This window comes from Podarcis tiliguerta, assembly GCF_965153285.1.
Source record: "Podarcis tiliguerta genome assembly, chromosome: 9".
Classification (NCBI taxonomy): domain Eukaryota; kingdom Metazoa; phylum Chordata; class Lepidosauria; order Squamata; family Lacertidae; genus Podarcis; species Podarcis tiliguerta.
In genome coordinates, this window is record NC_139542.1 from 37,394,699 (window position 1) to 37,413,332 (window position 18,634).

An 18,634-nucleotide genomic window follows, 5' to 3' on the forward strand; every position below is an offset into this window, starting at 1 on the left:
TTGTACAAGACTTCTATTTTAGCTATATGTAAGTAGTCTGGGTATAGCAGAAGGCTGCCACTGGAGGGGAATGAATTTTTCTACACAAACTTTATAAAATGGGTAACCATTTAACAACAGGTTTGTTCTTATTGAGGTTGGATATGGCCTTGAAAAGGTGACACAAGAGGATATAGGATATATTTAGAAAAGTTGCCAGCCACCTCTTGCACGCTGCAAAAAAAGGAAATTAGAGGCAAAAATAGAGGATGGTGAATAGAAGGCTTTGGGAAGAAGGTTACAGAATTTTAAAATGCCTGCTTGGAATGTAAGTTCATGTTCTGCAAGTTTTTGTGTGTTCTTTTTCAACAATATGGACAGAAGAGAATTTTGAATGACAAACAGTTGTTCTTTATTCACAGCTATTATTTCTTTTCTGTGGTAGCGAGTGTATCATTGTCTTTCTTTCTTCTAATGTTTTATCCCTTTGAGGTAATGGGGATGAAGCCTTTCAGAGTGTGTGTGTGTGTGTGTGGAGAGAGGTCCTGCTGAGGTTTTAGGCCTCAGGCCAAACTTGTACTACTTATGTCCTAAATTGTAACAGGTTCAAGATGTACATGTGGGTGCTCGAAACATACAACATGATGAGAATGAGCCACATTGCACCAATTTACATCAAAGCTGAAAATACAATCTGTTGGCCTACTCTCCCAAATCCCCTGTGGAGATACAGTCATGTGTGCAAACCCATTTTCAGATGTTGCCATTACATGAGAATCCTGCCACATTTAAAGAGAAGTATATAGAGCAATTGCCTCTGAACTTCTCTGTATTTATGAAATATAGGACTGCATTACAGACCAAGAAATGTAGCTGAGAAAGACCACAGCAGTCGCAAGAGCTTAAGTAATAACCCTTTGATCTTTTATTGTGGCCTTGTAAACTCCACAAACTAGTTCCTAAAATTTTCATCCTTGTAAAAGCTTTCATTCTTCATTCCGCTGCTTTGTGAGGTAAAACTACCGTCACCTCAGAAAGATTTAAACTCTAATGGGAGTAGATGCTTCATGATTTGGCTGTATTCCTTCAACAAATTAAGGCAGTGACTCATTTCCTTAATTATTTTTATCTGCAGGAATAAGATTGGCTATGACTATAAGATATTGGGGGGTGGGGGAGATTGGAGGAAGTTTGAAAGTCATGTCAGGGAAGTTACACGACAGTCAAGTTACATGGCAGCCAGTAGGGTCTATGTGGGTGAAAGTCGGCCACTGTCTCCTGAGGGACGTTATGTTTTCACCCGAGCAGGGATAGGTTGAGAACAAAATTTAACGATTTGGCAACTCTCTGCTGAAACAAAGATACAGAAATGCATTTCTGACAGAAATGGCTAAACAAAATTAGATGTCATGATTCAAAGGAAGATTGTGCCACTATTGTTCAAGCTGAAACACGAACAACAAGGCAAGTTATGTTGAAAACAAGGCGATTATTATAAAAGAAAGGTGATAACCTGGAATCAATATGGGTCACAATTCACTTGACTTTTTGTCCCAGTGTATATAATACATGCATGCACGTGGCCATGCATGCTTTTTTCCTCCCCCCCCCTTTTTTTTTTGCTTCTGCTACCCGTTTCCATCTAGAGGATTTGAACAGATTGCTGGCATTATGGCAGCAAAGAGTAGCTTGGCAGCACTTAACAATGTTGTGACACTGACTCCTTTGCTCAAGGGCAAGGATAAGGAAGGAATACTGCCTCCAGCATGGTGCTAGAACCCTGTGTCAGGGACGTTCAGAAGTTGAAAGCATTAGCAGAAAAGAAGAAGTCTGAAGTTATTTTGGGTTTACATACTTTCAAAATCGCCAGGGACTGAAAACACAGCCAAGAATTGCTTCAGCAGTATTCCTTCATAAATCTGCATGATAATCTCTCAGAGGGGCTTTGGTGAAATTACAAGTATACATTTACTAAATTGAGTTCAGTGTCCGTATCACACACTAACACACCTCATTAATATTCAGTACCACCAATGCTTATGAACTTGGTGAAGTTTGCATGCATGCTGAAAAGCAATTCAGATTAAGAGCCCATAACTAGATTGGGAGGGAGAGGGGTTGTAGGCTACAGACACCAGCCCATTCACACTTGTAAGTGCCACTTGAATTAAGGGGGGCTTGCCTATGAGTAAATCAAGAAACACATCAAGAACAGCTATAGCATAATTGTATCTGAGTTACCTTTGCCCAGCCCCAAGTATTCAAGGTCTTGTCCTTCAGACAAGAGAGCTCAGCTAATGGTTCCCATCTAGAATTCAAAAATGGAGCTCCTGACTTTTAAAAGGCATATCCCATGCCCTCAACTGTCTTGGATATGCAAATACTGGTAATGGTTCTGTTGAATTATTGATTTAATGGAACAGAGGTATGACTTGAACTTTAGACTTTCCAGATTAAGTATCCAACACTGTACTTCATTATCACGATCCTATCTCAAGATCTACCTGCTTTGTGGATAAACAGCTTTCCTTTTTTTATTTATTTGGCAGCTGCCAAGGCTGCTTACTTGGCAGCGCTCTCTCTCTAGTAATAAACATACTCTTAAAACACTCCCAGAGGATAAATTAAATACCTTATTATTAGATCTAGGTTTGGCACCTTTGTTTCCCTGACAGAGGCTCGGCACCTTTAACAGCTATGTGATAGGTAGAAATTTCGCAAGTGAGGCTTCTGTAGCATGGAAATATGAAGATGTGGAAAGTTGCAGTAAAAAGAAATCTGCATGACATCTAGTTATTAAAGGCATAGAGCATCTGTCAGGGAAAAAGGTGGCAACCTTATGTTTATCTTGGAGACAATCTACCAATTCATAATAAGTACATGGTTCTGCTCTTTGCTGAAGGTAGAAGCTCAAAACATTTCTGTGGTAGCAGGGGTGGGATTGGACACATATGCTCCTGGAAATAAAAAACCATTTCAGGTAGGAACCTCACATTTTGGGAGCAGGGGTAGAACTTTTATGCCTGAGGCATTTATATATGCAGTATTTTTTTTATTATTTTTTGCACAGAGGACCTTTCAGACAGGCAGTTTCCACACCTGCAGTCAGAAATGGTACAGTCCCAGTGAAGCTGTGTCACAAGATTATTCTAAATGTATAGAATATACAGAAAGAGGGGATGAAACCCCAAGACAAAGAGGAGATCACTTGTACACGACTTCTGTTTAAGCTATACATATTTCTGGATGGATCACTCTGTTTTCAAAAACTGTATACAAAGGCAATGGACAACACTAATGCAAATAATATAATATTCAGTCGCACCATAAAAGATTTAACATGAATAAATCCAAAAAAATCAGTTGTTTTTCCCCCAATCATAGACCTGCTAAACCAGAGCAGCAAAGAATGAAAACAGGAGCAGTAAAACATATAATATAAAGGATAAAACCAGTGCTTTTTTTTCAGAGGGCACTCAAGGGCACACAGCACCTCCTTTTGTTGTTTTGCCACTTATTGTAACAACTTCATGGTGAATACCAGCACCTATTTTTCTAGAAAGAAAAAAAAGCACTGGATAAAAGATATACACATTTAAAATACTATATGATGTAAGAGATACAAACATAAGATACAAATTGCAAATAAAAATAGAATATCATGTTATAATACCTTTGGGCAGAGGAGAGGTACTTGGCCACTAAGTCTGTTATTATCTTATTTATATCAGCAAATAAATATTCCAGGTACCTTTCCAGTGTCCTTCCAGGGTGCTTCCTCATAAGGAGGCAATTGCATTCCTTTGTCTGAAGATTACATTCAAATACAACATGTCTGAAAGTTTCAACTACTTCATCTCCACAGGGACACAGATGATCCATGTATGGAACACCTTAAAATATAAACCACAAAATGAGGCTGTATTGAACTTTAAACATTCACTGAATATTCTACAAAGAAAAGAGACAAAGTCTTCTCAGGACTAACACTTTAGCCATAAAAATCTTTGAAATCTCAATTGCTCTGAACTTTACACAATAATTTATCTTGAATAGAAATGCAACCTGTGTCTAAAGCACTACACAGTCAGCCTAGCATCATCACCCAAACAGTAGTAACAACCATAATTTATATTGTCTTTTATTAATTATAGACTTTAAAATTCTTAAGCAGCAGTCATTCAGACTATGCTAACCTGTAAAAGCATGTTTAAATTTAGGGGCATCTTGTTCTTAAAATATGAACATACTGGATTATGCAATGAGTAGAGCTAAAATAAAAGTCTTGCACCAGTGAGCACCAGAGTTTGATCTCCTCTTTGCCTTCTTCAAACTTACAGAATGGCTATGGAAACAGTGTTGAATTACTTTTAACAAAGTAAATGGTAATCTCACTCAATACAAAGAATCAGAAAAACCAAGACAAAAAACAAATTACAAAGTAACAAAAAATATGTGTAGTTGTTGTTGGTGTGTGTGTGTGTGTGTGGTTTTCTGAAACTGCTAAGCATTCTTGGGTGTTATATAGAGTGGTACCTTGGGTTACAGATGTTTCAGGTTACAGACTCCGCTAACCCAGAAATAGTACCTCGGGTTAAGAACTTTGCTTCAGGATGAGAACAGAAATCATGCTCCTGTGGTGCGGCAGCAGCAGGAGGCCCCATTAGCTAAGGTGGTACCTCAGGTTAAGAACAGTTTCAGGTTAAGAACGGACCTCCAGAACGAATTAAGTTCTTAACCCGAGGTACCACTGTACAAGTGTTACAATATGGCCAGTCCAATAGAATTTGACTCTGTAGAGATGAATACAAACAGATTACATACGCTTCAGATTACATACGCTTCAGGTTACAGACTCTGCTAACCCAGAAATAGTGCTTCAGGTTAAGAACTTTGCTTCAGGATGAGAACAGAAATTGTGCTCCGGCGGCGAAGCGGCAGCAGGAGGCCCCATTAGCTAAAGTGGTGCTTCAGGTTAAGAACAGTTTCAGGTTAAGTACAGACCTCCAGAATGAATTAAATACTTAACCTGAGGTAAAGGTAAAGGTACCCCTGCCCGTACGGGCCAGTCTTGACAGACTCTAGGGTTGTGCGCCCATCTCACTCAAAGAGGCCGGGGGCCAGCGCTGTCCGAAGACACTTCCGGGTCACGTGGCCAGTGTGACATCGCTGCTCTGGCGAGCCAGAGCCGCACACGGAAACGCCGTTTACCTTCCCGCTAGTAAGTGGTCCCTATTTATCTACTTGCACCTGAGAGTGCTTTCGAACTGCTAGGTTGGCAGGCGCTGGGACCGACAACGGGAGCGCACCCCGCTGCGGGGATTCGAACCACCGACCTTTCGATTGGCAAGCCCTAGGCGCTGAGGCTTTAACCCACAGCGCCACCCACGTCCCTGAATACAAACAAGATGCCAGTACTGAAGGCCACAGTAATTTGCTGAGAATTAAATGTGCATTTTCCCCTAATTCTAGTGCACAATTTGCATGTTTTGTTTGGGATGTGACTGTGCTTACACTACAGGAGCATCATATTTTCTAAGGAGTGCAGTACAGTGGTACCTTGAGTTACAAACGCCTCAGGTTACAAACGCTTCAGGTTACCCACTCCGCTAACCTGGAAGAGTTACTTCAAGTTAAGAAGTTTGCCCCAGGATGAGAACGGAAACTGTGTGCCGGCGGCGCAGTGGCAGCAAGAGGCCCCATTAGTGAAAGCACACCTCTAGTTAATAACAGTTTCAGGTTAAGAACGGACCTCCGGAACGAATTAAGTTCGTAACTAGAGGTACCACTGTATTTTGGAACTAGGAAAACTAAATACATCTCAAAATAGTACCTATATAGCATTTAGAATGCAGTGTGTGCTCTTAGACATGAAAATATCATTTTCTGGACATATTTTTGATTGATACGTGTTTGTGCACTCCTCTGTCCATATTTCCTAGTGAATACCGGTATCATGTCAGATGTGGTTGTAGCTTTCATTCTCCAGTTTCCATTAATGAATCTGGACACTACTTTATACCAAATACAGGATATTGTACTTATGAATGGTGAAGAAATCAAGTTTGCTTTGTATTTTAATATGCACTTACCTTTTAATGTGATCCACACTTGCTCAAATAATACATGTACCTAAGCATAGCTATCCTCTGAAATTCACAGTTCTATAAAACTTGCAATACAGTTCTCCAAACAAATTGTGTGTACAGAAATGCATATATTAGGGGATAATGTGCACAGAAATGCTCATATTGGGGAATATATATATATATATATATATATATGCTGTATATATGTATATATGTATATATGTGTATACACACACACACATATATATATATAAGGCAAAGTTGCATACAAAAATATTTACCGGTATATTGGGAGAAATGTACACAAAAATGCTGACAGATTTTCATGGTGATTTTTTTTTTTTTAAAAAAAAGAAACAGCACAAATGGATGCAGAAAGGGAACTTGAAAAAAGGGGAAACTGAAAAAAATCAAAACTGACTGACTTGCCCATCCATAACCAAGTTACACTGGATTAGAGAGGATGACATTAACAGAAAGTGAGGTCAGAAATGTATTATTTGCCACTTTCTTTTGACCACTTCTGAATGCTTCTCACCCAGAGCTTATTCACCCAGTGCTTTACCAGTTGCACTGGATCCTGATGGAGTATAGGGTCAGGTTTAAGGTGCTGGTTTTGACCTTTAAAGCCCTTTGTGGCTTAGGGCCCTTGTATTTACTGGACCGCCTCTCCTGGTATGCCCCGCAGAGGACCTTAAGGTCCATGAATAACCATAGTTTAGAGGTCCCGGGCCCTAAGGAAGTCAGACTATCCTCCACCAGGGCCAGGGCCTTTTCAGTGATGGCTCTGACCTGGTGGAATGCTCTGTCCCATCCCTTCAGGATTTAACCTCCTTCCACAGGACCTGTAAGACGGAGCTATTCTGCCTGGCTTTCAATTTGAATTTAGCCTGATCTTTTATTCCCCTCTCTTCCTTCCCCCCCTTTTTTATGAAGATTACCCGCTCCGGGACCCCACAGCTAATTCTCCCCTGGCCTCCTCATTGGCCCAAATAGGACTAATTTAGCCAGCTAGCCCTGGTGACCATCTAATGTTTATTGGATGGATTTTCCCCAAAATTGATTTTTGAAGTCTGAATTTATTGTTATTCACGCTTTTATACTGTATTTTTTGCTGTTTTTTGTTGTATCACAATTAAGTGTTTTAAATTTGTTATTAGCTACCCTGAGCCCGGTTTTCTGAACTGGGAAGGGCTGGGTATAAATAAAAATTATTATTATTATTATTACTATTATTATTATTATTATTATTGACTTGCTTTGTTGTTGTTGTTTAGTTGTTTAGTTGTTTAGTCGTGTCCGACTCTTCATGACCCCATGGACCAGAGCATGCCAGGCACTTCTGTCTTCCACTGATCCCGCAGTTTGGTCAAACTCATGCTGATAGCTTCAAGAACACAAGGTTGCTTTATGTGTGAACAATTCATAATCCATCTAATTACTTGTTTTTAAAGAGAAACTATCTTGGATTTTGGGCTGCAGGTAATGGGAAGGACAGAAGCTGGGTCCCAATCTGGGCTTGGTGGGAACTGCAGCAAAGGTCAAAGGGCTAGAATACCACACACAGCAGCAGCAGCAGCATGGTCTGGATTAGGGCCATGTGCCTGCAACTTACTTCTGAAAAACCATACACAACAGCTAAAAGCGTTGCAGCTTTAGACAGACTGGAAAGAGAATTTGTGTATTAAGGCAGAGAGTGCCTTCAAGGAGAATTAACATAAAGAATGTATTACATTCTTATCAAAAATATTATCAAAAAAACAGATTCTCAATCCTGAACTTTCCTTTTGCTCAGTCCCTCCTTTTCCCTGCAATACACTTTTGCCCATTATAAAATAAAAAGGGTTTTCCTTGATGGCATTTTCTTGACTTAGTCATGCTTTGAAAAACCAACAGGCTCTTTTGCTTCTTTCACTTGAAGATCCATCATCCAAAAGAGGCTAATTTTCTCTGTGGGTATGCTTGTCAGATCAGTGAACAGCAAACCTGAAACCTTAACAAATAAAAACTGAAAAGCTGGCTTTGGAAAGGTAGAATTGTACAGTAATTTCATCAGGGGGAAAAAAAAGATATATAAAGAAAAAAATGCATTGTGTATAACACATGTGAAATGGGTTATATTAGCCTGAAAATTAAACCCACCTAATAATAATAAAAATATAAAAAATGGTTACTGCAATCTTCCTTATCTGGTCCCAAGCACACCTGGCTATGTGTGTCTCTGATGTTTCAGGTATGATAAAGGTTTTTGGTGCTTTTTAAGGGATTAGAACTGCTGTGCAGTAAAACAAATTGCTTAATGGCTTGATAGAAAGCTCTAGTTTTCAATTATTACTGTGTATCCGGGATCACACTGACAGAATTATCAGACATGCAGATACAGAAGGCAAGTTCACACAGTCCAAAAAATTACCAATAGAAGTCAAATTTTCTTTATGCTTGTGATTTTATGGAGGTTTTAAGACATAATGTGGCATACCTTATTTTTGTGCATGACGTTATTGTAACTTATCCTAGGGCAGCCATTGAACTCAATTAGACTTGCTGCCAGGAAGCTGTATCTCTTAACTGGGACCATGTTGTGAGACACACTACAACCGTGCATCAGACGGCATTTTTGTGTTTGCCATCTCTAAAAGACAATACAAACAATTCTGCTTTGGGCTAAAGATTAATCAAGGGACAAGTCGGCCAACACAGCAACTGAATCAGACCATCTGACTCAACCTTGTCTACCATGACTGACAGCAGCTTTCCAGCACTTCAGTCTTTCCCGGACCTACCTGGAAATGCCAGGGTGTTAACCTGTGACCTTTTGTATACAAAGCATGCAATCTACCATTGAGCTTTCCCCCCTTCCCTAGGCCTAATCCTAGTATAAAAGAATTTCTACATAAGCACAGAAGGTGGATCCTGTCAGTGATGCGACTAGCGTAGCATTAGCAACAATAAAATGTCACCTGGGTTGCAGCAATACACAAGTGCAACATACATATGCACTAGAGTAAATTGTTCACTGTGGATGTCAATATATAAACGATTACTGGTCCAGATCTGTTACCCATATATCCATATAAAACACAGTGCAAATAGGACACTTGTTTATCTGGGCTTCCACTTATCCAGGCACACGCTATATCTCCTAACCCATTTCAGTAAAGGAAGCAAGAAGCATTACTGTATGAATAGTGTACATGCAGTTAGGCTGATTGCTTTTCAGGCATATTGTAGAGCAATACTGTAAAGCTATACTGTATCTTTATTGCCTTTCTCCTTTTTTAAAAAAATATACATGGCATAATGACCAGTTCTATAATTACTGTAATATTGCCCTGCTGTTTAACGAGTATGCTGATTATGCTTTGCAAAAGTTTGTGGAACAGCTTTCTTTAGTCTCAAATTCATGACAGTTCCCCCTTCTATTTGGCAGTACATTAATGGAAATGGAAAATTGCCTCATTCTAAATGTCAGAATAATAGAGCACCAAAAACAGTTCAGTCATGTCTTTCAAACCACGCACATATGGTTCAGCACCAAATGTCACTATTCTTCCCCACTTCCTTCCCATTTGTCTCTAGTCTCTTATCACTGTCTGAGTCAAAACTTTCTCAAAGGCTCAGTTTGTAACCTGCCTTCCTTGTCATGATATTTTTTCTTTCTAGCCAGGAAAACATACAGATCTCTGCTTGGTAGCCTAAATTAGATATGTCAGTATGTATGTATTAGGCAAGTTTTTAGAGGCCATGTGGTTACAAATGCCAGTCTTAAAAGTCAACTTCACTTCATTTAGTTTTCTCTGATGATTCAAACTCTTTATGTCAATCACATCACTGATCCCTTTGAGACTGGAATGCAACCCTCCCCCCCAGCTCTACTGCATATATTTTCATGCTTCCACAAAACACTAAAAATTTCTAGCAAAACTAGCTGTTCTGTGCTCTGTCCTCTCTCTCCATCAGTCATGACCAGACCCAGAAGCCAACTAACAACTACAGGGACTGCAATGTAGTCTTCCGTCTTTCCCATATCATTTCATGGAACATTATATTATGTACCACGTCCTGATTTGGCATAAGCATTTCAGTCTCTTCAGTAAACTGTTGCTCAGTAAATTAAAACTGTTATTTCATTTGTTTAAAATGGCTTTATTTAATGTTATTTTAAAATTTCGACTATAACGCCCTCTTTTTTTCTGGATTCTTCCAGCTAGCAAATCTACATAGACTGGGGCAGGGAATGCTCGTGGTTACGTATCTACACAAGGAAGTCCATAAAAATAATTGATACCTATTCAGAAACTATTTTTGGTTCTAGAGCAGAAATAAGTGGTTTTGTTGCAAATGGGAAAACTTACAAATTTCACAGGCATGCTGTGGGGATTGGAACATGATTGAAGTATCTGGTGCCATTCAGTTTTCATTTAAGCCCTTATATTCAACACTGTGCTCTCCACAATACAAGCTGTGCTCTCTTCCCCCAACAAATATTTTTTCAAAACAACAACAAAATTTTAGCTCTTATAAGATGGAGTTCCATATATAAAATATTCACTATTATAATATATAAAATGTTCGCTACTGTAATGCTTCTAGCAATACTTAGTAGCTCAGAAATGAAAAAAAAAATATATTGTCCATGTAGACCTACCAGGTGTATGAAAACGACCCATAAGGCTGTTTGGGGCAAATAATATTTACCTGTCATCCACCTAGCATCCCATGATGTCAGGTGCTGAGATCTAATATTCACCAATATAATGTTACTAGCAATATTGAGTAGCATGATTGCCCCCTTTCCTGTTTCTCACTTCAAAATGTCCCAAAGTGATTTACAATCAGAGCAAAAACACAATAAAACTCAAATAAGCATATTAGAAACCTTACAGAATACAAAATCATAAAATGGTTCATTCTCACCATAACCACCCTAACCTAAGATGAACATGAAAGAAGGACAAACATCAAATCATTGGTGCTGCCCAGATTGAGCGACATAATATGCCTTATCATCTAAATAAAGTCTTGTACTGAAAACTGCTGAATTACACCACTCTAGCCACCTCATGAGAAGAGAAGACTCCCTGGAGAAGACCCTGATGTTTTGAAAGATTGAGGACACAAGGAGAAGGGGATGACAGAGGACAAGATGGTTGGACAGTGTTCTCGAAGCTACCAGCATGAGTTTGACCAAACTGCAGGAGGCAGTGGAAGACAGGAGTGCCTGGCATGCTCTGGTCAATGGGGTCATGAAGAGTCGGACACGACTAAACAACTAAACAACAACAAATTTCTTCTTCTTCTTCTTCTTCTTCTTCTTCTTCTTCTTCTTCGGCGATCACTTGTAGCCGACTAAGATTGTCTTCCATAGACACGGTTCTAACAATGAGTCCGTAAGTGACTGTGGAGGCCAATTCTGGACCCACACGTCCTTCCACAGTGGGGACATTGGTTTCCGGGCGGGAGTTGATCACAGTGTGGATTTGCCCAGCGTGCCTTCCTCTTAGCACATTTCTCCCTTGTGTCCTGAGTTCGAGATGTCATTAGCATACTGGCAACACTGAACCCCAAAGCTCTGGACAACCTCTCCCAGTTGTTTAATGTACATGTTAAATAGCATGAGTTATATTGAGCCTGACTTACAGTCATCAAAACTTGTTCAATGATGAGGTGACTCACTTCTTTTAATTCAAGAAAGGAAGCATGACCAGGTGTAAAGCTTACAGTTTAAGGTGCCAACCTCTTAGGCCACCACTCTACTGAATCTGTCATACTGTTCTTAAATTTCCTTAGTTATCCAGATTTATTAAAAATTATCTATATGTATTCTGATTATGACCATTCTGCAGAGAAAGTGGAAAACCAATAAATAGTTACAATCATGTGACTGATAGATCATTAGGATGTTATAGACCTTTACACCTTCTAGGCAACCCACCAGATGGATGGGGTAAATAATAGTAGTAGTAGTAATAATAATAATAATAATAATAATAATAAGTACATGTAAGCCACATGTAAAGTTGCATTGGAACAGCTGTATATGGATAAAGTCCCACAGATTCATGGAGATTTTTGGGGTTGTCTATAATATTCAACAGAAAAAAGGGAGGAATTAATAAGTAAGTGTCAATAGACATCTGTCAGTTCCTTAACAGCATTATATTCTTTTTTTCATGAGAAGTCAGTGAGAACTTGTTAAACAGAGGTGCTTTGAATGACAATAACACATCTAGATGTTGCTTTATGAATAGGAAAAGCTAATATTTGTAGAATTAAGGCATGGATACAGTAGTGAAAAGCCATAATTAAGACCTCTTGCCTGCTGTGGTATTCTATAATAATTCTCCTAAGAATGAATTTAATGTGTGAATTAGCTTAATCACAAAGGAATTAAAGAGAATACACTAATTCATGCAAAAACTGTGCTCAAACTGCCGAGAGGCAAGAAAGGGGAAAAAAGGCCTTGGAGTAATTTCCGTATCTGATCAGCTGGCTTGTCTAATCCATTTTACTGTGGGTAGTTGGCGAGACATGACTTCAGATTAGTTTAGTAGGGATTAAAATGGCACAGAGCATATAAATTTATGAACCTGCAAGTACAAACATGCTTTGGAATTCCTCCGTTTTAAAGTGGGCTGGGTGAGAGACAAAGTTCAAAGTCAACTCTGGATGTATTTATAAACGGGGGCTGGCAATTGGGGAAGCACAAAACAGACTATTATGCTATTCTGGAGTTCAATGCATTCCTCCCCTCCTCCCCCATCCCAGGCCATGCAAAAAATACTGAAATAGAGGATTACCAAAAACAAAAACTACCTCCCTCCGCCGCAACCAGCCCCACTCCCCACAAAATCCTGTTTGTTACACAGCTCTCAAGCAAACCAGCCTTCTACTCTGTCAGCTGGCACAGTCTTCGCATAATGTCTTTGGAGAAAGTGCTGCCAAGAAGAACAGGTCAAAGACAGCCAAATTATGATATCACACCAATAAAACCCCGTTGGTGTGACATACATAAAACACTCTGCAAATTGCTTTTGTTAATTTTAATTTATTAAGAGCTTTTGAACTCTGTTTTTATTCTGTGACATGTTTTCGTTTACCTCTCATGTCCTTCATTAATTTGTTTCCTTTAAAACAGAAAGAAAGAGAGAGGGGAGGTGAAGAGAGAAATGTTGGCAGTTTGAAAGTGCTGAAAGCATATTTTGCATTTTACATGTTTTTGTGTTTTACAGTTTGTTAGAGAGGATGGTTCCCATAGAATCTCTGAATGGTAGGTTGGGCTGGTCAAAACTTTTTCTGTTTCATTGACTTGCACAGTTCCACAGCCGGAGTGACCACCTGTTAATCTGCTACTGTGAAGAAAGAGTTGAAGTTTATAAGGACAGACTAGAAAATTTATTTAAAGAGGAAACTGAGTCTGTGTAGCAAGGAGTGGCAGATTCATGTCCACATTCGTACTTCTGCCAATTGGTGTCAGGCAGGGTGGAAGATGGGCAAATGATAATCTCCCCACCCCACCCCACCCCACCCCAGTGCTCCTTACCAGAAAGCAGGGTCCTATGCTTGTGGTTCTGCTCTGTCCCTTATGATGGCTACCAGAAGTGGGAACCAATGGTAGCATGCACTCTGATGTGCTTTTGGTGGGCACAGCAGGGCCTCCACAGCAGCATAGTTGCTCCGTCAATAGAGCTTTGCAAACCATGAAGGAGGCAAACCTTTGTCACCTCCTCCCTCCACTATTAGGGGTTTAAGGTAAAGGGACCCCTGACCATTAGGTCCAGTAATGGCCGACTCTGGGGTTGCGGCGCTCATCTCACTTTACTGGCCGAGGGAGCCGGTGTACAGCTTCTGGGTCATGTGGTCAGCATGACTAAGCTGCTTATGGAGAACCAGAGCAGCGCACGGAAACGCCGTTTACCTTCCCGCCAGAGTGGTACCTATTTATCTACTTGCACTTTGACATGCTTTCAAACTTCTAGGTTGGCAGGAGCAGGGACCGAGGAATGGGAGCCCACCCCGTCGCAGGGATTCGAACCACCAACCTTCTGATCGGCAAGTCCTAGGCTCTGTGGTTTAACCCACAGCGCCACCCACGTCCCTTATATTAGGAGTTGAGTTATTGCTTAATTAGTTTCTTTTATTTGTATTAAAATATTTATAGCCCGCTGTCTGGTGCAACAGCAGCACCTGAAATTCAGTTATATGGAATTGTTGTCAACACTGAAACCCATGATGGGTCTTGAACTAATGGCCTAAATGATGGCAAGCAGGGATTCAGCCTGCACTCCAGAGCTCTTGCCAAAGAAGAGATCTGTCACATACTCAAAGAAACCTTTCTCTCTCTTGTTTCTTTTTTGTAGTTCAGCGTAGATTAGGAGGCACTTCCTATTCTCTTTCAAGGCTATGAAGGAAGGCCTGCTTGCTAGTGTAAGCAGCAAGGAGACTTGCCTGTCAGCAACAGGAGTTAGCAAAGGAGACTGAACTGATCTTCATGGCTGAAAAAATGTTGGTGCAGCTTATCGTGTTCCTCCATAATTCTTCTTTTGCAAGACTTTGGAGTGCTAAGCATGCTAAGATTTTGGATGAATAAGGGTTGTATATTTATCCAAGTATCCAGATTCTTTGGGAAAGCCATGGCATTTAAAGTGGTATGATACAGCTTTAAAATGTAATTCAGGTGGGGCCGTAGGTTTCTTGGAAAATGGCCTTTCAAGAGCAAGGTATGCAGTGCATATCAATATTACCTATCCGTTCTTATCTTAGAACACCATGGGTAAATAATAGATACATGAATTGCAGTATGAGTGACCTGCCAAAACTCATTTGGAATGGATCATTGAGTATGGTTTAAGCATGTTTGAAAAGGCTTCATACAGATTTTATGTCATAAAAAAGAAAGAGACAAGCTTTTATGAAAGCGGCTGAGAGTCAAAGGTTTCGTGGATGAAAGTGGGGCACATAACAATGTCAGTAGTAGCTTTTTGTATTCACTAAAATAGGTTTTAGCATGAAGTTCAACTGTGTGGGTAGTTCCTGCAGTCCTCTTAAAATTATTGCTGAAAATGCACTTTGGCAATTATCGCTTTGAGAGACCAATTCTGCTTCAAATAGTGTAGAGCAGCCTTCCCCCAAACTTAGTGCTATTCAGGTATTTTGAACAATTCCTAGCAGCCCCAGTCAACACAGGAGTTGTAGTCCAGAACACCTGGAGGGCACCAAGTTAGGGAAGGACACACACACACACAGGGTGAACAATAAGACCGGAGAGAAATCCTTTCACTTGGCTGTCTTAGGCCCCTCCCTTCATGATATTATATTCTACAATGCAGCATAACAAGATTTTAACTTGAGCCAAAGGAAATTTAATACTATTTCAGATTCACAGTTTTGATGACAAAATTTGAATTGTGGTATGGGATTTCTGTCACAGAAGAAGAAGAAAATGTGAAGTACAAAATGACAAGGTATGCTGGGCTGGCCCCAGAACTTGTTGCTTGAGATGAAGGGTAAGGAGACCTCTCCATGAGCCCTAGAAGCTGACTGTATTAGCAGCTGAATTCTATTTCAACATTGGTTACATGACATCTTCCTCCATCATAAATGAGGGCAGCAGGTGACATTAGCAGGCCACATGACACACCCAGCTCTGTTCTCTATCACCTTGCCACCTACAAACTTTGCAAAATGATGCCAAAAGATCCGAAGAAACATAGTGCTGTGCAACTCTCAACAACACCTTTACTCAAAATGGCTGCCTCTTTAGGCTTTAATTTGCTGGTGGTTTCCCCCAGAACTGATTTTCCCCATTCTCACAATTTGACTATACTATACTGGAACATTTCCAAATACATCACACATCCTTCAGACTACATTATTTATATGCTCATAGTCCAGCTTATATGATCTATTGGGGCATGTGATTCACTTCCTGTCCAGTAGGTAGAGGTCATAGAGTCTACATAGGTTCTGCTATGTTATTAAATAACTGCAACAGCAAAATATGACTTCCATGAGGGCAACTTGTCACTTGGAGAGGCTATCCCATTCTCCTCTGTGACCAGCAACCCGCATTCAAGATAGCTGTATTCTTTCAGGCTTTTTCCACCAGTCAGATGGGGACTGACTCCAACTACAAATCTTGAGCCTCCTGAACAGAATCTTGAGCTGGGGTATTGTTTAGGGTGGTGGTAGTGTTGTTGCTCTTGTTGATGTTAATTTGTTTGTATCTTTATTTTGGATTTTACTATTTGTGTGGAAATTGTTCAATTTGGTTGTGTACTTTTGATGTTTTGTTGTTCTGTTTTTTATGACTACTTTTTAATGTATTTTTTTATAGGTTGCAAGCTGCCTCGAGCATAGTTTTTACTTTGTAAAGGTAGCATACAAATAAAATTATTGATCGATTTATATCAGTTACCTAATCTTCAATAAATGAATTTTCACTAATATGGAGTAGCTTTGTAACATTTATTTATCATACTCATTCCAGTGAAGGAAGAGAAGCTTCTAATTAAAACAAACTTTAGGCCTTCCATGTGCACTATGAATAGGGCCCAAAACCATTCAAAGCTTAGTCTGTAAAGGAACAAGACTTTCAGACATTTTGTGTTAGGTTTTTGGTTATAAACCTTTTTAATTTAAAGGCTCTGATGCATCGGATGATCAACAGTTTAAAGGAAGGTTAAAAGTACAAGGGGATGTTTTGATTAGGAAGTTGCTCACAGGAAGGCTACAGGTTAAAAAGTGTGGTTCAAGAGGATGTTGCGAACAGGAGGGTTGAAGGTTCATTCTAGGATCCTTGAAATTAAGGTTAAATAGAAACTGAACCAGGCTTTCCTTTCTTCCTGACTAAAGGGTTGGGAAGGGGAGTGAAAACACTGCATAAAACTCAAGCTGGAAAACAGGGTAGTTAGTCAGAAGCTGTTGAGTCAGAAACTTGAAGAGCTGGAACTGAAGAACTGCAGGAGAGGAAAAGGGCTGAAAGACTTAAAAATAGCTGGCAATATTAGAGATCACACTGGGTGCTGCAGGAGGATGCATGGCAGTATCTGAAACATGAGGTGCCATGGCAAGGGTAGTTCCCATGGTTCCTGATGCACCTACTAGTTGCTTATTAATGGAGATTGCTTTGCCCATGTCCATTCCAGCTTGTGCCAAGAAATCTACATTTCATTAGGCTGGACATACTTTCCATACTATAATTTGATAAGTGAAGCTCTTTTGGGGAAAGAGCTGCAGTATCTTGTTTGTTATTTCTTAATAGTACAGTGGTACCTCGGGTTAAGTACTTAATTCGTTCTGGAGGTCCGTACTTAACCTGAAACTGTTCTTAACCTGAAGAACCACTTTAGCTAATGGGGCCTCCTGCTGCTACCGTGCTGCCGGAGCACGATTTCTGTTCTCATCCTGAAGCAAAGTTCTTAACCTGAGGTACTATTTCTGGGTTAGCGAAGTCTGTATCCTGAAGCGTATGTAACCTGAAGCGTATGTAACCCGAGGTACCACTGTAGTCACTCTTCATCAATCTCTTGGACGGAGGTTCAAAACTGTTAGGATAGAAATGCTGAATGTTTCCTGTATATTAATGTTTTAAAATATATTTATGCAATTCGATAACTACGGTGTGCATTTCATTAAACAATGATACAACTAGATATATTAAGTGTAACACACATTAAACACAAGAGCACCTTATAGTGTCACATTACATATATGGGAAATGAATTGTCAAAATAGATGGGAGAAACAGTTGCTTTTAAATTCTGTCTGTTACTTTGAAATGAAGTGAGGGAGATTATATTCACTCCAAGAAATGTCAAGACAGCACAGAGAAGAGCTGAAAGAGATGCTTTTACATTAGTGTCATGCAGTATTATTTAGTACCTTGACTTTGTTGTTCAGACTAACGAGGAGAATGGCATCCTCTTAATCTTTGATCTCTGCATGCGAAGTTATTTCTTCTGATTTTGGTGATAAAAAAAATTGTACTTGTCTTTATCCCTAATTACTTTCAAGGGCCAATTCAGTTTAGAGCTCGATTTACTCTTCTACATTATTCATTGAAACAACATGTTATGATTTTGTTAATAAATCCAATTGTTCAAATTTAGGGTTATACTGACAAGCCAGGATAAAGCATTATGGCAAGTTAGAAACTGGGGCTCCCTTCCCTTGTGGTGTAATTTTAAGGAATTTTCTACTGAGTAGATTGCATGCACCTTTGCTCATATATTGGGATTGGTTAAAATGCATTGCTGGTCAGAATGTATTGGTAGGGTTGCCACCCCCAGCAAACATTCTGAGCTCTCAACAGCTGCAAAGTAGATAAATGTTCGTATAAACCTTCCTCAAGAAATCTGGACATAAAGCTGCAAGGAAGGCTAGAATCTCTATCAAAAACAAATGTTTCACAAAAACAAAGTCGAAATGGCCCCATTCCTAGCTGGAAAATATCTCAACCTATTTATATAGCTTAGCCATCCAGAGAACCGGGATACTCCTCTATGGTTCAGGGACTGGAAAATATGTCATGAAGGAGAACAATTATGCGCCTTCATTGCCTGGGC